Raw genomic sequence first — 23457 nt, 5'->3', positions numbered from 1 at the left:
CAACAGAATAGGAAACAGTTTGGCAAGGACAAGTCCCTGAGGGAAGTACAGAATGGGGGCAGCGTGAAGGAAGGAGTGTGAGATGAGGCTCTGGAGGGCTACGAGAGGAAATATTGTCCAAGTTCCAAAGGGTGCTAAGCAAGTGAGTGACAGGATTCAACGTATGGGGTTGGCCTAAACGTTTCTTCAGTTTTTAAGGAAAAATGAAAGACAAGTTTTTCATTTTCATCAGGAACTTGATTAAACAGCAAGTTCACTATTTTGTTCCACTCCCTTCTGCTATCTTCAAGCAACTTCATAATTCCATCTTCCCATAACTTTTTCTTTTTTAGCAAAGAACTATTCCAGGTACCTTTTAGTTTTCCAGGGAATTGAAGTTTTTTCCATCAAGAGAAATTTGTAAAGACAGAAACAAAGGGAAAGCTGAAGGTGAAATGGCAGATGAATCAGAACTCCCCAGCCAAGCTGCAACAGCTTTTGCGTGGTCATCAGAGAAACATGTAGTCTTGCATTATCCTGATGGAAGATTGTTCATTTGCTGTTGACCAATTCCAGATGCAGCCTCCACTTTAACCCTCTAGCCTCAAAAGAGGCTGAGGATATACCTTCCTTTAGAGCATCAGTCTGGGCTGTTGCTGTAACTCACCCTCATCTGAAGGTGACAGAGTGAGAACCTCCATTCCAGTGAGATTATAAAATGTCCAGACCAGTGATTTAGCAAGACATTCCAGGTGTGAAGCTTACTCTCTCCAACTACCTCATAAAATCTTCCATCAGGGTGTATTGCTCTGTTTTACAACTCTTTTTCCGCCAAGTTCTATATGCATTTTATTTCTCTCAAATTTGAAAAAAATCTTTAGAAGTGTTTTTGAACATCCCTTATACATCTCTTAATTATAAGCTCAAGATTTGAGTCTAAGTAAATAAAACTGATCAAATTTTACCATATTTCAAGCTAACAAAGGACGTGAGAGCTTTGAAGTAAGACAAAGCAAAGTAGCTTGAGGAATTGATCAGTGAAGGATCATTTGAACGTCCCTTTAGGAGACAACTTCAGATACATAGTGGTCAAAAGAATGCCAGTAATATGTGAAGTAATTAGCCTCCAACTAAAAATAAATGAAAAAAAAAAAAAAAAGAATGCCAGTAATAGAAGAAGGTTTGACCTTTTAGGTCAACTGGAAAAGTCACCTGTGTATTATAGGTGCAATGGGAGAAAGAGTAATACAATAGGAGAAAGAGATAGAAAGTGAAGGGAAATTAATCACCCCATTAGCTGATCATTATCTGAGCCTTGTCATGTCAGGGAACAAGTCTATACATTCTCTGGCATTTCTGCGTATCTTGGGATCAGAGCTCTACTTGCCTTTATTCCAGATATCTTTTCAAGGATGTCTATATAGCAAACAACCTTGAAGACAGAGATGGTGTCTCCTCCAGAGCATGAGGCAAATTTGTTGATATGGGCAACCCGATGTTCACAGCAGCACTATTTACAATAGCCATGACATAGAAATAACCAAAGGGTCCATTAACCAATGATTAGCTTAAGATGTGATGTATATCGGAGAAGGCAATGGCACCCCACTCCAGTACTCTTGCCTGGAAAATCCCATGGACGGAGGAGCCTGGTAGGCTGCAGTCCATGGGGTCGCTAAGAGTCGGACACGACTGAGCGACCTCACTTTCACTTTTCACTTTCATGCATTGGAGAAGAAAATGGCAACCCACTCCAGTGTTCTTGCCTGGAGAATCCCAGGGACAGGGAAGCTTGGTGGGCTACCGTCTATGGGGTCGCACAGAGTTGGACATGACTGAAGTGACTTAGCAGCAGCAGCAGTGATGTATATATACATATAATGGAATATTACTCAGGCTTTAAAAAGAATGAAATATTGCCTTTTGCAGCAACATGGATGGTCCTGGAGAATGTCATACTTAGTTGAAGTAAGCCAGATAGACAAATGATATCCCTTATATGTGGGATCTGAAAATATACAAATAAATCCACATACACAGAAACAGGTTCATAGACACAGAAAACAACTTATGGTTATCAAAGGGGAGAGGGGGGAAGGGAAAATTAAGAGTATGGGATTGACAGATACAAATCACCATACATAAAATAGGTAAGCAACAAGGATATATTGTATGACACAGGGAATTATGTTCAATATCTTGCAATAAAGTACAATGGACCAATTTGAAAAAAATAATTGAATCACTTTTCTGTACATTTGAAACTAACACAATATTGTAAATCAACTATACTTCAATACAAATTTTTTTAATTTAAAAAATAAAAAGGATATTGTCTCCCTTCAGGACAAAGTTAAGGTAGGCTTGCTATTCATTATAAAAGATCATTGTGTCTGACTATTTTTAACCCCATGGACTATAGCCTGCCAAGCTCCTCTGTCCATGCAAATTCTCCTGGCAAAAATATTGAAGTTGGTTGCCATTTCCTCCTCCAGGGGATCTCCTCACCCATAGATTGAACCCACATCTCTTGCATTTTAGGCAGGTGCTTTACTGCTGAACCACCAGGAAAGCCCCATAAGAGATCCGAGTTCCCCAAACTTGGGGTTCCTCTGTTAAAATGTACCCACTACATGTTCAGGCATTGCTTGGCTTTTTCATGTCATCCTGTGGAAATTGGGTTTTGATTAACCAATGCAAAAAGGATGTAATTGTAGCTACTACTATTGCTGTGAGTAATAAGCTGTCCTTTGTTTCTGACCCAGGAATCTTGTGTCTTCTGCCAGCATCCATGAGGCGGTCTTGTAGCTTTGAAGTCAGGTAAAATCTCAAACCTTTAAGTATTCTTGACTATTGGGCACTTGCAAGGGCAGTTTTAGCACAGGACTTAACAAAAGTGTTAGCGATATCAAGAATTATGTTGGGTCTTTCAAATAAAACTTTCCTGACAGCCCAGATGTAGTTCTTTTACTTCCTCAGATTGTCAGACTGCATGAACAAATACGTAGTACTGCACTATTCATGAGAATAAATCCAAAAACTTCTTTCTAAAGTTCTTCTAAAACATCCCAGCACTGAACAGTTTTGGGGACAAGAAATAATGACCACAAGAATAATGACAGTGGCCATACAACTGGACCAGATGTTTTTAAGTTCTCCCCCCTGATGGCAGCCAAGAGCCTCAGCCCACCACCACACCTTCTTCCCTCCTGAATGTAACTGGACTCTCTCCTCCACCACTCCCACACCCATTGCTTAATCCTCCGACATCCTTCAAATCTACCCGCTCCTTTCATCTCTATTGCCTCCTCCATAGTCCACACTCTCCTCTCTTTCTAACCTTCCTCTCAGCTCTCACCCTTTTCCCTTCCAATGTGGTCCTATATGGACATCAGAGTTTACAACTCCCCAGATCTTTATCACCTTCATCAGGGGCTTTCAAACCAGGCAAACAGTGATATATTTGATATATTGTATCCATTTAACATATTGGACTTCTGTTAAGATTATTTTCAGGGAAAAAAAGAGTTTCACTGCTTCAAAATTTTTGAAAAGTGCTAGCCTGAAAGATAAACTTCAAACTTTAGCTTTTCATTCAAAGCCCTTGTCTCCTAATCCACCCTCAGAAGCCCTACACTTTAGTAAATGTGCCTATATCCATATTATCTGGAGTCTTTTTTTTAACCACACTGTCACTTTCATCAAGCCTCACTACACATGGGATCAAGTGCAGACTACTTAAGTTTGTATTCATCACTCTCTCTGTTTCACCTGTCCTAGTCTCCTCTCTGAAACAAGTCTAAGATGCAGTTCAGTCACCACCTTTTTGTCCAGCCCAAGTTCTGTGTCATCCTATATAACAACCTCAACCATGAGGCTGATTCATGCTATGTCTAGATTCACAACTTCTTGATCTTCTCATTGACTTAATAGATCCCTATCACATTTTGTATCCTACAAACAGATGTGTGTGTGTGTTAGCCACTCAGCTGTGTCCTACTCTTGGCAACCCCATGGACTGTAGCCCGCCAGGCCCCTCTGTCCATGAAATTCCCCAGGCAAGAATACCAGACTGGGTTGCCATTTCTTTTCCAGGGACTCTTCCCAACCCAGGGGTTGAACCAGGTCTCCTGCATTACAGGCAAATCCTTTACCAACTGAGCCACCAGGGAAGCCCAAACAGATAATTCCTCTATATACCTTTCCATCATAGCACTTACTTCCTCGCATTACAAATGTGTTTGCTTCTATATCTACTTCACTCTAAGAGACGATGAACTCCTTGGGGGAATAGGGAAGATGTCTTTTATCCAGCTTTGTGTTTCCGTTACACAGCATATTCTTCGTGCTCAACAAATATTTGCTAAATGAAAATGTGAGTTTTTGCAACTGCCCCGCTGTGATTGTTAGTTTTATGTGTTAACTTGACTAGGCTATGGTATCCTGATGCTTAGTCAAACTATCTTTTAAATGTAATTACATTTAAATCAATAGGCTTTGAGTAAAGAAGATTACTGTTTATAGTCATTTGATTAATTGAAGTCCATAAGAGAAAAATACTGATATCCCCCAGAGGAAGACTAGAAGAGAAGGAGTGAAGGCAGCAGTTGGCTAGGATGATTCAGAGTTAGGGACTGGTAGGGCAACTATGCTAAAGTCTTTGACCATGTGGATCACAACAAACTGTGGAAAATTCTTAAAGAGATAGGAATACCAGACCACCTTACCTGCCTCCTGAGAAACCTGTATGCAGGTCAAGAAGCAACAGTTAGAACCAGGCATGGAAAAATGGACTAGTTGAAAATTGGGAAAAAGGGTACGTGAAGGCTGTGTATTGTCACCCTGCTTATTTAACTTATATGCAGAGTACATCATGTGAAATGCCAGGCTGGATGAAGCACAAGCTGGAATCAAGATTGCTGGGGAAAACATCGATAACCTCAGATATGCAGATGACACCACCCTAATGGCAGAAAGCTAAGAGGAACTAAAGAGTCTCTTGATGAAAGTGAAAGAGAAGAGTGAAAAAACTGGCTTAAAACTCAACATTCAAAAAACTAAGATCATGGCATCTGGTCCCATCACCTTGTGCCAAATAGATGGGGTTGGGGGCGGGGGGAATGGAAACAGTGACAGACTTTATTTTCTTGAGCTCCAAAATCACTGCAGATGGTGACTGCAGCCATGAAATTAAAAGACACTTGCTTCTTGGAAGAAAAGCTTTGACCAACCTAGGCAGCATATTAAGAAGCAGAGACATCACTTTGCTGAAAAAGGTCCATATAGTCAAAGCTGTGGCTTTTCCAGCCATCATGTATGGATGTGAGAGTTGGACCATAAAGAAAACTGAGCACCAAAGAACTGATGCTTTTACTGCAGATGGTGACTGCAGCCATGAAATTAAAAGACACTTACTCCTTGGAAGGAAAGTTATGACCAACCTAGACAGCATATTAAAAAGCAGAAACATTACTTTGCTAACAACAAGGTCCATCTAGTCAAGGCTTTGGTTTTTCCAGTAGTCATGTATGGATGTGAGAGTTGGACTGTAAAGAAAGGTGAATGCCAAAGAACTGATGCTTCTGAACTGTGGTGTTGGAGAAGACTCTTGAGAGTCCCTTGGACTGCAAGGAGACCCAACCAGTCCATTCTAAAGGAGATCACTGGTGATGAATGGCATCACCAACTCAATAGACATGAGTTAGGGTAAACTCTGGGAGTTGGTGGTGGACAGGGAGGCCTGGCATGCTGCAGTCCATGGGGTCACAAAGAGTTGGACACGACTGAGTGACTGAACTGAACTGAACTGAACTGTGGTGTTGGAGAGACTCTTGAGAGTCCTTTGGACAACAAGGAGATCAAACCAGTCAATCCTAGAGGAAATCAGTCCTGAATATTCATTGGAAGGACTGATGCTGAAGCTAAAGCTCCAATACTTTGACCACCTGATGCGAAGAGCCAACTCATTGGAAAAGCCCTTGATGCTGGGAAGGATTGAGGACAGGAGGAGAAGGGGGCAACAGAAGATGAGATGGTTGGATGGTATCACCAACTCAATGGACATGATTTTGAGCAAACCCCAGGAGACAGTGGAGGATAGGGAGGCCTGGCATGCTGCAGTCCATGGGGTCACAAAGAGTCAGACACAACTGAGTGCCTCAACAACAACAAGGGCAGTTGGAGAAAAAGGGGAAAGTTAAGGGAATTGAAATTTTGGGCATGAGAGTGACTGAAATAATAGGTTGTGGAAGCTTAAGCCAGGTGGGAAGGACAATGGAGTCAATCAGAATAGGGTAGATGGATGGTGAGAAGATACAAGGATGACAGGACTAGAGATGTCAATGAGACTGAAGAAACAGGTGTGTAGATGCAAGTCTATGAGTAAGAGAAGAGTGGCATCTGAGGTGCTGAATGGGTAGGGGGCAATCCTGCTCCTTCTGATCATGGCATGGTCTAGATTTAGTCACAGAAATGCACAAGCAAATAAAAGTGTAGTAACTTCTGTTAGTAAGGGTTCTCCAGGGAAACAGAACCAATAGGATGTCTGTGGATAAAGAGAGGAATTTATTTTAAGGAATTGGCTCATGTGATTGTTGGGACTGGCAAATTTGAAATCTGTAGGACTGAGACCCAGGGAAGAGTTGATGTTCCATTCCATATACATTATATTCCATATACATTGTTTCAAATTTTTACTATAGTAAGAAGTATTAGAATAAACATTCTTATCTAAAATAGGTCAATTTTTCTAACTCTTTCATGAATATACAAGTTTTTATCTTAAGATAATACACTGTCTTTTTCCAAAACATATATCTCTGGACTGTGACTCAACCAAATGAATGTTGAAATTGCAGAGCCTGATGCTAGGTGAAGAGGATTCATATGGGCCATGACCCTAAATTGATAAAGCTATCTTTTCCCCCACATTCTCTCTTGACTTGCCATGATGTTTTTCATTTGCTATTTAATGTCACTCTGAATACAAAAAATAAAATATTTAACTTATTAGTATGAATTTTACTGTTCATCTTTATGTGCAATGTCAATTTAAATGTGAACACAAGAGCATTTAATTCATGTAACTCATATGCAGAATGACTAAAATTACAGAATCTATATTTTGTATTTGGTACATGCTACAGAATGTGCATTTCATCTTATCAGAACAAAACTAACTCACCTGTTTTAACTTTACTTCTTAATGTATACAATTCCACCTACCTTAGGCTTAGTGATGAGTAAGAGAGGACTGTAAGAAGGAACTATGGGTTAACCAATCTTTGCTTTCTTTGCCATCATTTTCAGAGTAAGTGGCGGGCAGTAAGAAAGGATATGAAAGGGTTCCTCAATTGTTTCTGTTTCTTAAAATGCCTTCTTTTCTGCATTTGAAGCAAGTTCTAGTTGAAATGAAAAAATATGGCCTCTGGGGCTATAAAATAAAATTATGTGCCCATCAGGCATTGTGAATGCCATATGAATGGGCAGCAAGGAATGGTGGACACATGTTGTGAGTATCTTCTCTGTTCATGTTCATGCTCCATCGTCTCATTGGACATCACTTACTAAACACAAGTTCAAAGATAAAGTTATTAAGAATTTAAAGATGGCAAGAGCAGATCATTAAGCCAAGTACGGGGCCCCTCTGAGCAAGGAGCCCTGTTGGGGCCATCCAGGTCACCTGTCCAAACCATCAATGTCAGTGAAGGGACAAAAAAGACATGGTTCTCAAAAGAGTTGGTTTCTGAAAAACAAAAAAGATAGCAGAGGACTAATATATTAGGGAAAAACTTTGGAGAGCAAAGATAAGTTTTGCTTCCTGTTTAATTAAAAAAAAAAAAAAAACAGGAATTCTGGAAAATACAGTGTATTCTCTGTTTATAGGGTACAAAATTTAACACATTAATAGATCTATTGAACGTATCGTTAGATCAGGAAACTTTGAATCCAGATATAGGTCTGTCGACTTTACGGTTAAAGTAGTGCAAGATGGCCCAGAACGTGAGCTAGGCAGGAGCACAATGAGCTGGGTCTCTAGAACCTCGAGGACTAGGAATAGGAACCACAGAGCACACTGCTAAGACAGGCAGGTACTGTTCCTAAAGAGAAAGGGTTTTAGAAGAAGATAAAGAAAAATTTGGGGGGAAGAGCAGCGAAATGCTAGAAGACTTTTGACAATGCTCCCCAGCTCCTCAGATGGCAGCTGGTGAATGAGCAGCCCAGTGCTCTCTGGAGAGAATCGGATTTCCAAAAGGCAGGGGAAGGTTTTGTTGTTTGTTCTTTGTTTATTTTTAAAGATATCCAGGCTATAAGGAGGTTTGTTTACCATAACCAGTGGTTCCAGAGACATGTTGGAATGGGTCTTGAATTCTGAGTGTGAAAGACATTTGGAGCTTGTAGAGACTAGCTAGGCTTGGGTCCAAAAGGAAGTCTTATATTTCTAAAGTTATCATCTTTCTAAAATTCAACTGCCAGTACTTCTGCCTGGCTAACAATGCTCCTCTCAATTGTTCTTGTTCAGTCGCTCAGTCGTGTCTGACTCTTTGTGACCTCATGGACTGCAACTCACCCGGCTCCTCTGTCCTTCACCGTCTTCTGGAGTTTTCTCAAATTCATGTCCATTGAGTCGGTGATGCCGTCCAACCCTCTCGTCCTCTGTTGCCCCCAGTCCTCCTGCAGGATGATGGTGCAAATTATGCAGCCAACCCTGCTGTTTCCTCTGACTGGGATGCCCTCTACCTCTTCTCTCCCCATTTAACACAAAATAATAATAACAATAACTGTAACTAGTATTTACTGCACTCTTTACTATATACTAGGCACTTTCGACTGTAAGGAGGATAAGATCCACAGGGATAATTGTATTTCTGGGTAAGAGTTTCAGAGTAAAGTAAGTGCAGATAAAGTATAGATTGTTTCCAGTGGAGGGATCTGAGAGTCAAAGGAGTTGGAGCTGTTGGCCCTGAGGGATTTATAGCACATTCAATGCACCCCTGGCCTCTTTGTTCTCAGCCAGGAGGCCCAGGTGGGAGGCTCTGTCCCTGGATAATGAGAACAAGTAGGGAACAACAGCAGAAAAACCAGCAAGGAACATATGGTAACACCCCAGAACTAGATGACCCAGTGCCTCTGAGGACCTCCTTTGGGTTCCTTCCAGACCTTCCTTAACCCAAAGTGAGAAGCAACTAAATTTGCAAAAGCACTGTGAGGTCTGTCCCTCCCAGACACTTCTCTGACTGTAAATAAAATCCCGGCTAATTATTCAACAACAAGGCTTCATCTACACTGCCTTTATGTCAGAGAAGAGGACCTCTCTAGGACTTGGAAAAACAATCCATGGGACCCCACACGATAGGGTGGGCTAACAGATGATTGAGGCAACTGACTCTTTCTTACCACTTCACCAAGAGCAAGCAGCACTGGCCCAGTTTTGTTGTTCTTGTTCAGTCGCTAAGTCGTGTCCGACTCTCTGTGACCCCATGGACTGCTGTATGCCTGGCTTCCCTTCTTTCACTAACTCCCAGAGTTTGCTCAAACTCATGTCCATTGAGTCGGTGATGCCATCCAACCATCCATCCTCTCTCACCCCCTTTTCATCCTGCCCTCAATCTTTCCCAGCATCAGGGTCTTTTCCAATGTGTTGGCTCTTCCCATCAGGTGGCCAAAGTATTGAAGCTTCAGCTTCAGCATCAGTCCTTCCAATGAATATTCAGAGTTGATTTCCTTTAGGGTTGACTGGTTTGATCTCTTTACTGTCCAAGGGACTCAAGAGTCTTCTCCAGCACCACATTTGAAAGCATCAGTTCGGTGCTCAGACTTCTTTATGGTCCAACTCTCACATCCATACATGACACTGGAAAAACTATAGCTTTGACTATATAGACCTTTGTCAGCAAAGTGATGTCTCTGCTTTTCGATATGCTGTCTAGGTTTGTCATAACTTTCCTTCCATGGAACAAGCGTCTTTTAATTTCATGGCTGCAGTCAGCATCTGCAGTGATTTTGGAGCTCAAGCATCTGCAGTGATTTTGGAGCTCAAGAACATAAAGTCTGTCACTGTTTAAATTGTTTCCCCATCTATTTGCTATGAGGTGATGGGACCAGATGCCATAATATTTGCTTTTTTGAATGTTGAGTTTTAAGCTAGCTTTTTTCACTTTAAGCCAGTAGTTTTCAGGCTTCAACTTGCATGCTTATTAAAACAGAGCTGGGCTCTAGCCCCAGTGTCATTACTTTGCCAACAAAGGTCCATCTAGTCAAGGCTATGGTATTTCCAGTGGTCATGTATGCATGTGAGAGTTGGACTGTGAAGAAAGCTGAGCACCGAAAAATTGATGCTTTTGAACTATGGTGTTAGAGAAGACTCTTGAGAGTCCCTTGGACTGCAAGGAGATCCAACCAGTCCATCCTAAAGGAGATCAGTCCTGGGTGTTCATTGGAAGGACTGATGCTGAAGCTGAAACTCCAATACTTTGGCCACCTCATGCGAAGAGTTGACTCATTGGAAAAGACTGTGATGCTGGGAGGGATTGGGGGCAGGAGGAGAAGGGGACGACAGAGGATGAGATGGCTGGATGGCATCGCCGACTCGATGGGCATGAGTTTGAGTAAACTCCAGGAGTTGGTGATGGACAGGGAGACCTGCTGTCCTGCGATTCATGGGGTTGCAAAGAGTCAGATACGACTGAGCGACTGAACTGAACTGAACTGAACCTGAGCTGGGGCCTAAGAATTTGTGTTTCTAACAAGTTCCCAGGCAAGGCAAATGCTGCTGGTCTGGAGATCACATTTTGAGGGCCACAGCTTTAAACCCAGAGCAGAGTAGGCTAAGGGCTTTTGAAAAGAGGAATCCATAAGCACAGTCCCTAGCATGGCTGTCCTCAAACTCCTGCCCTATCTCCTTCTGCAAATACCCCAACTTCCAGACACACCTGACCTCTTGTAGTTCCCCCAAACCTCCCCACTATTTCACATGTCTATGTCTTTGTTTTCTTAATTGCAGAACCATATAAAAAGTAAAATAAGAATTCTTCTGTAATTCTGCTACCCAAGAGATAACTGACACTGACATCTGGGTGTGACCTGGTTAGAATCTTGAGTTGCCAGCAAGTTACTTTGGATCAGAGGTCACAAATAAATCTTTGAAGTGCCCGTTTTTAAATACTCAAGTGTAGAGCAGCAGCGCGTTGCCTCAGGAAAGGTGGCGCAAGACTTTCTTTCATTCATTTCTTTCAGTTCACAAGGACTGCTCTTCTAATGAAGGTTTGCCAATTTTTGGAATCAGATCTCATTCCTGTGTAGCATTTTTAAAACACATTGGAATATGTTTATTTGTGTTGTTTGCTGAAAGAGGGTCTGTAACTTGTTCAAGGTTTAATAAGCATAGGTCCAGACAGAAATCCTGGTCTCCCAGCTCCAGGCTCTGCTCTTCCCGCATGGTGAGGTTTTCTACCAAGGTCTCATATTCGTGACCACCGTGTGTTGTCCGTTTCCTGAGGTGGTCTCATGACAATTACAGTCACACCGTCTGCCCCTTCTAGCAGCTTTTTCTCTTGCATAGGTATAACTTCCCCAGCTCTGCCCCTCACAGTCCCTAGCCAAATGCCCCAAGGCAGAAACTGTAGGGAGCTCAAAACCCTCCCTTCCAAGTCACTCTCTCCTGGTCACCTCTGTGCCCTGTTGCCAGTCCCCCTCACCCCAGCACCCTTTTCCCTCCTCACTCTGATTGGTGGTCACAAAGGAAATAGACTCTTGGACGGTGAGGGGTAGTGGAAAATTATGGAAGCCATCTGGCCCAGGAGATGCTGGAGCTGGAGGCCTCAAAGCTACCCACTTACTCCCTGGGTAAACTGGGACAAGACTCCTATTTCTTTGTAGGTTCTTGTATCCATTCAAGGTGAATGATAATAGGGTACAACATTGAGGAACTGAGCAGTGGATTTAAGCAACTCTCATTAACAGCATTAAAATGTTGTTTTCATTAAAACAGCAAGGTGCCTAAAGCCCAAGGTGAAGGGATAAGCCTCTAATGGGGGAGAGGCTTTGGAGTCACAGGGGAAAAAATGGTAGAGAAGGTAGTTGAAGCCGAAGGTAACCAGTTATCCACAAATTCTAAGCTCTCCCAAAGTTGTTTGGGCCCAGATTATCTAAGGATATTAAAATCTCATGGATTTCCTCCCTGTTCTACTTGCACTTGTCTCCACTCCTTCCCCCTCAGCCTCCTTCCTGCAAACAGAAGAGACAGACAGATACACACACATACACACAGAGATAGCGCCTCCTGTGTGCACACATACATTGCTGCTAAAGACTCGTCTTTTAAACCAATGATTTTCAAACTCTTTTATACGTTAAAATCACTCCTCTGCTCTTCAACCACCTCGTGGAAAAAGATACTGTCACAGCTGCCTGTGAGTAACCCCAATGTCCCCTCCACTGACGAGGACAGCTGTGGGTTCAGTGCTCCACCATTGTGGTAGAGTGACCCGCACAGAAGTGGCCGTAAGAACTCAAACACAAGGACCGTGTCTATCCCAAGTCATAGTTTAGTTATCCTCTCACCATGTCCACATATTGTTTAGAAACAGCTTTACTGATTTAAGGTTTAAACATTCTCTTACCATATGATCCAGCAATCCTGTGTGTGTGTGCATGCTAAGTCATTTCAGTCATGTCCGACTCTTTGCGACCCTATGGACCATAGCCCGCCAGTCTCCTCTGTCCATGGGATTCTCCTATTAAAATTTACCAATTTTAAATGTACAATTTAAAGAATTTTGACAAAAGTGTCCAGTCACGTAAGGACCACTACAATCATATGGAATTATATATCACCCCTCCAAAATTCACCCAGGTAGCTGGGTTGCCCTTGGCAACCACCAGTCTATTTATATCCCTATAGTTTTGCCTTTTCAAAAAGTCATGGGGTATACAGTGTGTGGTTTTTGTTTTCTGGTTTCTTTCACTAGCATAATGCTTTTGAGAATCATCCATTTTGTTGCATGTAATGATAATTCCTTCTCTTTTCTGAGGAGTGTTCCACTGAGTGGATATGCCACAGCTTGTTCATCTGCTCACCAACTGAGAGACATTGGGTTGCTTCCAGCTTGAGACAGTATGAATAGAGCTGCTATAAGCATCCCTACCCAGGTCCTTCAGTAAAGCATTTTTATTTCTCTTGGCTTGATAGTTAAGAGTAAGATTGCTGGATCATATGATAAGAGTATGCTTAAACCTTATAAATATCTATCAAACTGTTTTCTCAGGTGGCCATTCTAACCAGCAGTGTCTGAGATTTCTATTGCTCTGAACTCCTGCACACACTTGGTATTGTCAGTTTTTTAAAAGCCACTCTAGTACGTAAGTATATAGTGATAGCTCTTTATGGTTTTAATTTGCATTCTGAGCTACTAATGATGTTGAGCATTCTTTTGTGTGCTTGTTTGTCATCTGTACCTTGTCTAATGTGACGTAGCTGTTCAAATCTTTTGCCTATGTCTTCCTTAGATGGTTTATGTATTCTGGATACAAGCCTCTATCAGATAAGTATTTTACAAACTGTTTCTCCGAGTCTTTGGCTTTTCTTTTCCTTTTTTGAACAACATCTTTTAAATAGCAAAGATTGTTTTAAATGTTTACCCCTGGTATATACGTAGGGTTACTTCATAAAGGACCTGCCAGCTACTTTTCTGACATGATTTCCTTTTCTGGCAAGAGTCATAAACTGAGGGGTTAGGAGGAAGTCTGTATCTTGGTTTCAGGAAGACAATTTGGATTTGCATCAGTTCTCTAGGGCTGCCACAACCGAATACCATAGACTGGGTATTTCTTTAAGTTCTGGAAGCTGGAATTCCAGATCCTGGTTTTGGCAGGGCTGTTTCTCCTGAGGCCTCTCTCCTTGGGTTATAGGTGGCCACCTTCTCACTGTGTCCTCACAGGGGCTTTTCTCTGTGCATGTATATCCCCGGTGTCTCTTCATTCAACCAAGTTTCCACTTCTCATGAAGAAACCCGTCACAAGGGATTAGGGCCCAGTCTAACAGGCTCATTTTAGCTTAGTCACATTTTTGAAGGCCCTATATTCAAATATGGCCACATCCTGAGGTATCAGGGATTAGGGCTTCAACATAGAAATTTAAGGGGCCAAAATTCAGCCCATAACAGAATCATATGCTCATTTTCATGGGAACAGACAACAAGGTCCTGAGAAGTTAAACACTGACTCTGACCCAATAACTAATTTTCCTGTTCCCATTCTTGCCACCACAGAACTATTTTCAAAACAGCAACCAGGACTTCCATGGTGATCCAGTGGTTAAGAATCCACCTGCCAATGCATTAGACATGGGTTTGACCCCTGTTCAGAAAGATTCCACATGCCACAGAGCAGCTAAGCCCGTGCACCAGAGCTACAGAAGCCTGCACGCCTAGAGCCTGTACTTCACAAGAGAAGCCGCCGCAATGAGAGCCTGCACACCTCCACTGGAGAGTAGCTCCACTTCTCTGTAACCAGAGAATGCCTAAACACAGCAGTGATGACCCAGAACAGCCAAAAATTTTAAAAAACAAGTTTTAAAGCAACAGCCGTAATTACCCTTAAAATGTTTGTCAAGAGCTTCCCTGGTGGCTCAGTGATAAAGAATCTGCCTGCCAATGCAAGAAACATGGGTTCGATCCCTGGTCTGGGAAGATCCCACATACCAAGGAGCAGCTAAGCCCGTGAGCCACAATTATTGAGCTTGTGATCTAGAGCCTGGGAACCACAACTACTGGGGCCCGTGTACTCTGGAGCTTGTGTTTCACAACAAGAGAAGCCAACACTTGCCCCAGCTAGAGAAAAGCCTGAGCAGCAACGAAGGCCCAGCACAGTCAAAAATAAACAAATAAAATTATTTTTTTAGTGGGTGTCAAATTGTGTCACTGCTCTAATGGCTTCCTGTAGTTGGCTGAATAGTGGGCCCCCAAAAATGTCACATCCTAATTCCCAGAACCTGCAAATAAATTACCTTACCTGGTAAAAGGGATGTTGTAGATGTGCTTCGGTTCAGAATCTTGAGACGGATAGATTATCTTGGATTATCTGGGTGGACCCAATGAAATCACAAGTGTTCTTAGAGGAAGGAGGCAGGAGTGTCAGATTCAGAGAATGATATGATGACAATAGAAGCAAAGTTTAGAGTGATGTAGCCATAAGCCAAGGAATGCCACCCCTAGAATTTCTTTTTTCTTTTCTGGCCATGCTATGCAGCTTGTAGTATGTTAGTTCCCCAATTAGGGATTCAACCAGGTCCCCCTGCAGTGGAAACGTGAAATCACTGGACTGCCGAGGAATCCCCACCCCAAAGTTTCTGATTCAGTATGTCTGAGCAGGACTGAGGTTCTGCACTGCTAACAACCCCTGAGTAATACAGATGTTCTAAATCCAAAAATCATACTGTAAATGCAAGTGTTTAGAACAGGAAGCTAGATGTCACAAAGTGCTGGGTCCTAAATCCCACAGCGCAGCTCCTACCTGACACCAGCCTGTTGCCAGCTCAGTTCACCTTTCGTCTGTCTCCCTCCAGAATCGGTTCACCCTGCCTCGCCTTAAATTTTGGCTTGAATTTTCCCTGATAGACCCTGGGCAGACCAGGAGGCCATCAACTGGTAGTGATGAGGCCCTGCTTTCGTTCTAGCTGAGTTGGGCCCCAGGCCCCCAGAGCCCTGGATCTCTGCCAGCAGTCTCTTCTACGCCCTCAGCTAGACTCCAAATCCATCCTTTCCTCCTGTCCTTCTTTTCTTCCTTCTCCTACCTCTGCTTTTTAGTCACTAAAAAGCCCTCACCACCTTCATGGATTTGCCCATCATGTTCTCTCTCTGGGCCCACAGTCTAGGTCAGGTCCAAAACACAAGTAAATTTCACCAGTTTCAGACAGCAGTGGCGGGCTCCACCACAGCCCCACTAGAGAACCAGGAAGTTGGAGAAAAGCTGGTGCTCAGCGGGAGCAGAGTCTTGAAAGTCTGGGGTAGAAGAAACAAGGAAGGAACTGAATAGAGTTTGTGGTAGGGACCAGTGGTGTGAGAAGTTTATAAGAGAAATGAACAGAATGTATTCAGCAAAGGATCTGAAAGCCAAAGACCAGCAATGTAGATCTGTAAATCTTATAGTTACAAATGATCTTGTGAGGAACACCAAATGTTGAATGCCAAGGCAACAGATTCCAGACCCATTCCTGGTATCTTCTTATCTTGACCTCTCCAACTGCTTGGCTCAGAGAGCCAGCCCACTCTCCTGAATTCCTGCTCTGCTGACATGCACAAGATTCAAGTCTTATTACAGAATTTATGCTGGCTGCCCTTTGACATTTATGGCTCTGTGATTGTAGCCTTTAATTTTTCACAATTTTATTTTATATTCATGGTTCATTTTTTTCAGGTAGAGGGTCAAGTTTTTCAAGGTCAGACCACCTATCACATGGAATAAGTCGAATACTAATTTAGAAACTGAGCTGACTTTGAACCTAATCTTATTTGTTTAATCCTTACAGCAGCTAGTGAATCCTTTAATGAGATTTAAGCTATGAAACTTAATGGTAAAATAGAATGGGAAAATTGAAGTGTTTATGAATGAACTATTAATATGCCTGTGAAATGCTTTAAAATACTCCAAAAGAGAGAAAGAGAAGAAAGCTAGAGGGCTATATAATTAAGAACAGGAAAAGGTGATGGTTGTTAAAGCTGGGACCCAGATTCAAAGTGGGTTCGTTGTTCAATCCTCTCCACTTTTTACTGTGTTTTAAAATTTTTATAATAAAAAGTTCAATAAGAAAAAGGTCACAAGGTAATAAATCCTGCAGACAAGCCAAGAACTCTTCGAAACTGACCACCCATCATCCTTCTGAAGGTTAAAGGGAGTTATTTAAATGTCCCACATCCACATATAGATTTGCCTTTTATCACATACTTTAGTCCAGTTGAGTGGTTCTTTGTGGGAGGGGCAGGAGGTGATAAAATACATGTAACATTAAATGTATCATTTTTAAGTGCACTATGCAGTGGCATTCATTACATTTCTAAGATTGTACCACCATCATTAGTGGCTCTTAAGTGTTAAACGTCAGTGTACAAATGAATTCCTAAGCAGATTGAGATATGCCTATCCTGGATGTTGGACTTCACAGGCAGATACACGCCATTGAAAGGAATTTTTTTCTCAATATATATATTTTATTTAAGTGCAGCTGACTTACAATGTTCCAAGTGCACAACAAGGTGATTCAGTTATACACATACACATATATTATTTTTGAGATTATTTTCCATTGTAAGTTATTACAAGATATTGACTGTAGTTCCCTGTGCTATACAGTAAACCTTTCTTGCTTGTTGCATATCTATTGTTTTAATTAGAAGAGTAGCATTCTATTCATACTAAGTCAAACAAGTGGAATCAAATGTCATATTATACATACTATCTGTATGTATATATGTATACAAAAGCTTTTCCACTATACTTGATAAAAGCTTGAGAAAGAACAACAAAAAAAGAGATGGAGAAATTGGAAAACATAAACTAAACGAAATGGGAGCACTGAATATGAAATAGAAAAAGTGAAACAAACTAGATAAAAGTAAAAGATCACCATATAGCCCAGTTGTTTTTAAACATGACTGATCATTAGAAACATATCTGGAGCTTTGGAGAAACAAAGCAATACCTGAGCATTTGTATTTTTCAAAAATTCCAAGATAATTGTGAAATGCATGTGGATTTCAAAAAGTGATTACAGGTTTTTCTATTAAATAGTAGTTTTGGTGATACAGAATTCTATTATTTTTCTGTTGACCAATCATGATACAATGGTATTAAATGAGTAATAGTTACATAATGAAAAAGTAAAAGATGTTTATCAGTTTTCATAATCAATGGCCATACCAAAAAAAAAATGGATAATTACAATTGCAAGCCATAATAGGAACATGATTAACCTAGCAATATAAAATGGTGGTGGTTTAGTCACTAAGTCGTGTCTGACTCTTTGTGACCCCATGGATGGTAGCCCACCAGGCTGCTGTCTCCATGGAATTTTCCAGGCAAGAATACTGGAGTGGGTTGCCGTTTTCCTTCTCCAGGGAATCTTCCCCTCCAAGGGATTGAACCTGGGTCTCCTGCATTGCAGGTGGATTCTTTGCCAACTGAACCATTAGGCAAAACCCCTTCCCAATTCCTACAATATGAATAATTACATACAATATGGGGGTGTGGTCAAGCAGAGTCATGCGGTAAGTGGCAGTGCGTACATGCACACGTTTTCGTCTGCCGAGCCAGTCTATGTCTTTTTGTTGGTGCATTAAATCTGTTTACATTTAAGGTAATTATCAATATGTATGATCCTATTACAATTTTCTTAATTGTTTTGGGTTTATTTCCTGTAAGTCTTTTACTACCTTGTGTTTCCTGCCCAGACAAGTTCCTTCAGCATTTGTTGTAAAGCTTGTTTGGTGGCGCTGAATTCTCTTAACTTTTACTTGTATGGAAAGCTTTTGATTTCTCCATCAAATCTAAATGAGCGTCTTCCTGGTGATAGCTTACAGTGAACGATGTCAGATTCATGATCTCTGAAGAAGATTTAGTTTAAGACCAGGGACCGGTGTTGATCACTCAAGAACTTTTGTGTAGCACAGTTTTATTAAAGTGAAAAAGGGACAGAGAACACTTCTGACACACACATCAGAAGGGGGATGGGGAGTGCCCCACTCATTAGTCTTATCAAGTTATATATTTTTGATGCTGTGTAGGGCCACCCAAGACAAACAGGTGGTCCACTGGAGAAGGGAATGGCAAACCAGTATTCTTGCCTTGAGAACCCCATGAACAGTATGAAAAGGCAAAAATATAGGACACTGAAAGATGAACTCCCCAGGTCAATAGATGCCCAATATGCTACTGGACCTCAGTGGAGAAATAACTCCAGAAAGAATGAAGGGATGGAGTTAAAGCAAAAACAACACCCAGTTGTGGATGGGACTGGTGATAGAAGCAAGGTCCGATGCTGTAAAGAGTGATACTGCATAGGAATCTGGAATGTAGGGTCCATGAATCAAGGCAAATTGGAAGTTGTCAAACAGGAGATGGCAAGAGTGAACATCGACATTCTAGTAATCAGTGAACTAAGATGGACTGGAATGGGTGAATTTAACTCAGATGACCATTGTATCTACTACTGTGGGCAAGAATCCCTTAGAAGAAATGGAGTAGCCATCATAATCAACAAAAGAGTCCGAAAAGCAGTAATTGGATGCAATCTCAAAAACGACAGAATGATCTCTATTTGTATCCAAGGCAAAGCATTCAATATCACACTAATCCAAGTCTATGCTCCAGCCAGTAACACTGAAGAAGCTGAAGTTGAAGGGTTTTATGAAGACCTACAAGACCTTTTAGAACTAACACCCAAAAAAGATTTATTTTTCACTATAGGGGACTGGAATGCAAAAGTAGGAAGTCAAGAAACACCTGGAGTAACAGGCAAACTTGGTCTTGAAGTACAGAATGAAGCAGTTCAGTTCAGTTCAGTTGCTCACTCCTGTCAGACTCTTTGCGACCCCATGAACCGCAGCACGCCAGGCTTCCCTGTCTATCACCAACTCCCAGGGTTGACCCAAACCCATGTCCATTGAGTTGGTGATGCCATCCAACCATCTCATCCTCTGTCATCCCCTTCTCCTGCCCTCAATCTTTCCCAAAATCAGGATCTTTTCCAGTGAGTCAGCTCTTCGCATCAGGTGGCAAAAGTATTGGAGTTTCAGCTTCAACATCAGTCCTTCCAATGAACACCCAGGACTGATTTCCTTTAGGATGGACTGGTTGGATCTCCTTGCAGTCCAAGGGACTCTCAACAGTCTTCTCCAACACCACAGTTCAAAAGCATCAATTCTTCTGCGCTCAGCTTTTTTATAGTCCAACTCTCACATCCATACATGACCACTGGAACTTTGTTGGCAAAATAATGTCTCTGCTTTTTAATATGCTGTCTAGGTTGGTCATAACTTTCCTTCCAAGGAGTAAGCATCTTTTGATTTCATGGCTGCAGTCACCATCTGTAGTGATTTTGGAGCCCAGAAAAATAAAGTCAGCCACTGTTTCCACTGTTTCCCCCTCTATTCGCCATGAAGTGATGGGACTGGATGCCATGATCTTAGTTTTCTGAATGTTGAGCTTTAAGCCAACTTTTTCACTCTTCTCTTTTACTTTCATCAAGAAGCTCTTTAGTTCTTCTTCACTTTCTGCCTTAAGGGTGGTGTCATCTGCATAGCTGAGGTTATTGATATTTCTCCCGGCAATCTTGATTCCAGCTTGTGCTTCCTCTAGCCCAGCGTTTCTCATGATGTACTCTGAATATAAGTTAAATAAGTAGGGTGACAATATACAGACTTGACGTACTCCTTTTCCTATTTGGAACCAGTCTGTTGTTCCATGTCCAGTTCTAACTGTTGCTTCCTGACCTGCATACAGATTTCTCAAGAGCCAGGTCGGGTGGTATGGTATGCCCATCTCTTTCAGAATTTTCCACAGTTTATTGTGATCCACACAGTCAAAGGCTTTGGCATAGTCAATAAAGCAGAAATAGATGTTTTTCTGGAACTCTCTTGCTTTGTCGATGATCCAGCGGATGTTGGCAGTTTGATCTCTGGTTCCTCTGCCTTTTCTAAAAGCAGCATTGCTGAAGCTTGGCTTGGAGAATGTTAAGCATTACTTTACTAGCATGTGAGATGAGTGCAATTGTGCAGTAGTTTGAGCATCCTTTGGCACTGACTTTCTTTGAGATTGGAATGAAAACTGACCTTTTCCAGTCCTGTGGCCACTGCTTAGTTTTCCAAATTTGCTGGCATATTGAGTGCAGCACTTTCACAGCATTATCTTTTAGGATTTGAAATAGCTCAACTGGAATTCCATCACCTCCACTAGCTTGTGGTGCCTCCCAGTACCAAAGCGAGGTGCAGGCTATGCTGGGCCAGACCGCCGAGGAGCTGCGGCCCTCATGGCCTCCCACCTGCGCAAGCTGCGCAAGCGGCTGCTCTGCGACGCTGGCGACCTGAACAAGCGCCTGGCCGTCTACCAAGCCAGGGCCAGCGAGGGCGCCGAGCGCAGCGTGAGCACCATCCGCGAGCGCCTCGGTCCCCTGGGGGAGCAGGGCCAATCGCGGGCCGCCACCCTGAGCTCCCCAGCCGGCCAGCCGCTGCTGGAGCGCGCCGAGGTCTGGCGCCAGAAGCTGCACGGGTGCCTGGAGGAGGTGGGCGTCCGGGCCCAGGACCACCTGGACAAGATGCGCCAGCAGCTAGAGGAGGTGCACGCGAAGGTCGAGGAGCAGGGCAGCCAGATGCGCCTGCAGGCCGAGGCCTTCCAGGCCCGCCTCAGGAGCTGGTTCGAGCCCCTGGTGGAAGGCATGCAGCGCCAGTGGGCCGGGCTGGTGGAGAAGGTGCAGTTGACTCTGTGCCCCAGCGAGAATCATTGAGCGCCCGGGCATCGCCCTGGGGGCCCCCCCAACTCCCACCCCGAGCCTCCCGTGCCCCCAGCCTACAGGAGGCCCTGCTCCTGCCCCAGCTGTCCTCTTGGTGGGCCCTAGCTTAATAAAGATTCATCAACCTAGTGGTGCTTCCTAAGGCCCACTTGACTTCACATTCTTGGATGTCTGGCTCTAGGTGAGCGATCACACCATTGTGATTATTTGGGTCATGAAGATCTTTTTTGTACAGTTCCTCTGTGTATTCTTGCCACCTCTTCTTAATATCTTTTGTTTCTGTTAGGTCCTACCATTACTGTCCTTTATTGTGCCCATCTTATCATGAAATGTTCTCTTGGTATCTCTAATTTTCTTGAAGAGTTCTCTAGTCTTTCCAATTCTATTGTTTTCCTCTGTTTATTTGCATTGATTGCTGAGGAAGGCTTTCTTATCTCTCCTTACTATTCTTTGGAACTCTGCATTCAAATAGGTATATCTTTCCTTTTCCCCTTTGCTTTTTGCTTCCCTTCTTTTCACAGCTATTTGTAAGGCCTCCTCAGAAAGCCATTCTGCTTTTTTGCATTTCTTTTTCTTGGGGATGGTCTTGATCCCTGCCTCCTGTACAATGTCATGAACCTCCATCCATAGTTCATCAGGCACTCTGTCTGTTAGATCTAGTCCCTTAAATCTATTTCTCACTTCCACTGTATAGTTTTAAGGGATTTGATTTAGGTCATACCTGAATGGTCTAGTGGTTTTCTCCACTTTCTTCAATTTCTGTCTGAATTTGGCAATAAGGAGTTCATGATCTGAGCCACAGTCAGCTCCCAGTCTTGTTTTTGCTGACTGTATAGAGCTTCTCCATCTTTGGCTGCAAAGAACATAATCAATCTGATTTCAGTGTCGACTGTCTGGTGACGTCATGGCAAATGCTAATAGAGTTTTGCCAAGAGAACACAGTGGTCATAGCAAACACCCTCTTCCAACAACACAAGAGAAGACTACACATAGTCATCACCAGATGGTCAACACCAAAATCAGGCTGATTATATTCTTTGCAGTCAAAGATGGAGAAGCTCTATACAGTCAGCAAAAACATTGGAAGGACTGGTGCTGAAGCTGAAGCTCCAATACTTTGGCCACCTGATACAAAGAGCTGACTCATTGTAAAAGATCCTGATGCTGGGAAAGATTGAATGTGGGAGGAGAAGGAGATGACAGAGGATGAGATGGTTGGATGGCATCACTGACTCAATGGACATGAGTTTGAGTAAACTCCGGAAGTTGTTGATGGACAGGGTGGCCTTGCATGCTGTAATCCATGGGGTCGAAAAGAGTCGGACCTGACTGAGCAACTGAACTATGTACTTTTACCAGACCCATTCCCACAACACACATCTTAAATTAACGAGATTAGAACTAACAATATAAAGGTCTTACCAGACCCACTCCCACAATAAATGTCTTAAATTAACAAGATTAGCCAGAAGGTTCTTGTTAAGGTGAAACATGTCCTCCAGCAAGATACATTGTTACATTGACTAAGACAAAGCAATGTAGAAAAAAATGTTTGTCCTTTTCTCCTTGAGAGCCCCAGACCCCTTTCTCCTTCTCAAGGGCTCTGGCCCCCTTTCTCCTCCTTGGGCACCCTGGACATCTTATCAACCTACCTAGAAATTGACTCACTCACTGGTTGTTCTCTTTCATCACTTTAAATATATTGTGCCATTCCCTTCTAGCTTGTAGAGTTTCTGTTGAGAAATCAGCTGATAATCTGATGGGTGTTCCCTTGTATGTTACCTGTTGTTTTTCCCTTATTGCTTTTAATATTTTATATTTGTCTTTATTTTTGTCAGTTTGATTACTATGTGTCTTGGTGTGTTCCTCCTTGGTGTGTTCCTCCTGTCTGAGACACTCTGTCTTTCCTGGACTTAGTTGCCTATTTTCTTCCCCATGTTAGAGTAGTTTTCAGCTACTATCTCTTCAAATATTTTCTT

At 42.5% G+C, this 23457-nt stretch overlaps 1 long non-coding RNA gene and 1 pseudogene across 1 annotated transcript in view; both read left to right on the top strand.

Moving 5' to 3' along the window:
• The window catches only part of LOC133065617 (uncharacterized), a 29044-nt gene extending 14210 nt beyond the window's left edge, over positions 1–14834 (top strand). Inside the window, exons 2-3 of the long non-coding RNA XR_009694918.1 lie at positions 2745–2799; positions 14247–14834. This is a non-coding gene — a long non-coding RNA (uncharacterized LOC133065617). The remainder of the gene's footprint in view (positions 1–2744; positions 2800–14246) is intronic.
• A 988-nt stretch (positions 14835–15822) lies between these two features.
• Positions 15823–21472, top strand: LOC133065345 (apolipoprotein E-like; annotated as a pseudogene).
• The last annotated feature ends 1985 nt before the right edge of the window (positions 21473–23457 follow it).

The sequence above is a fragment of the Dama dama genome, chromosome 11 (assembly GCF_033118175.1).
Source record: "Dama dama isolate Ldn47 chromosome 11, ASM3311817v1, whole genome shotgun sequence".
Lineage (NCBI taxonomy): Eukaryota > Metazoa > Chordata > Mammalia > Artiodactyla > Cervidae > Dama > Dama dama.
This window is presented reverse-complemented; position numbering and strand designations above follow the sequence as displayed.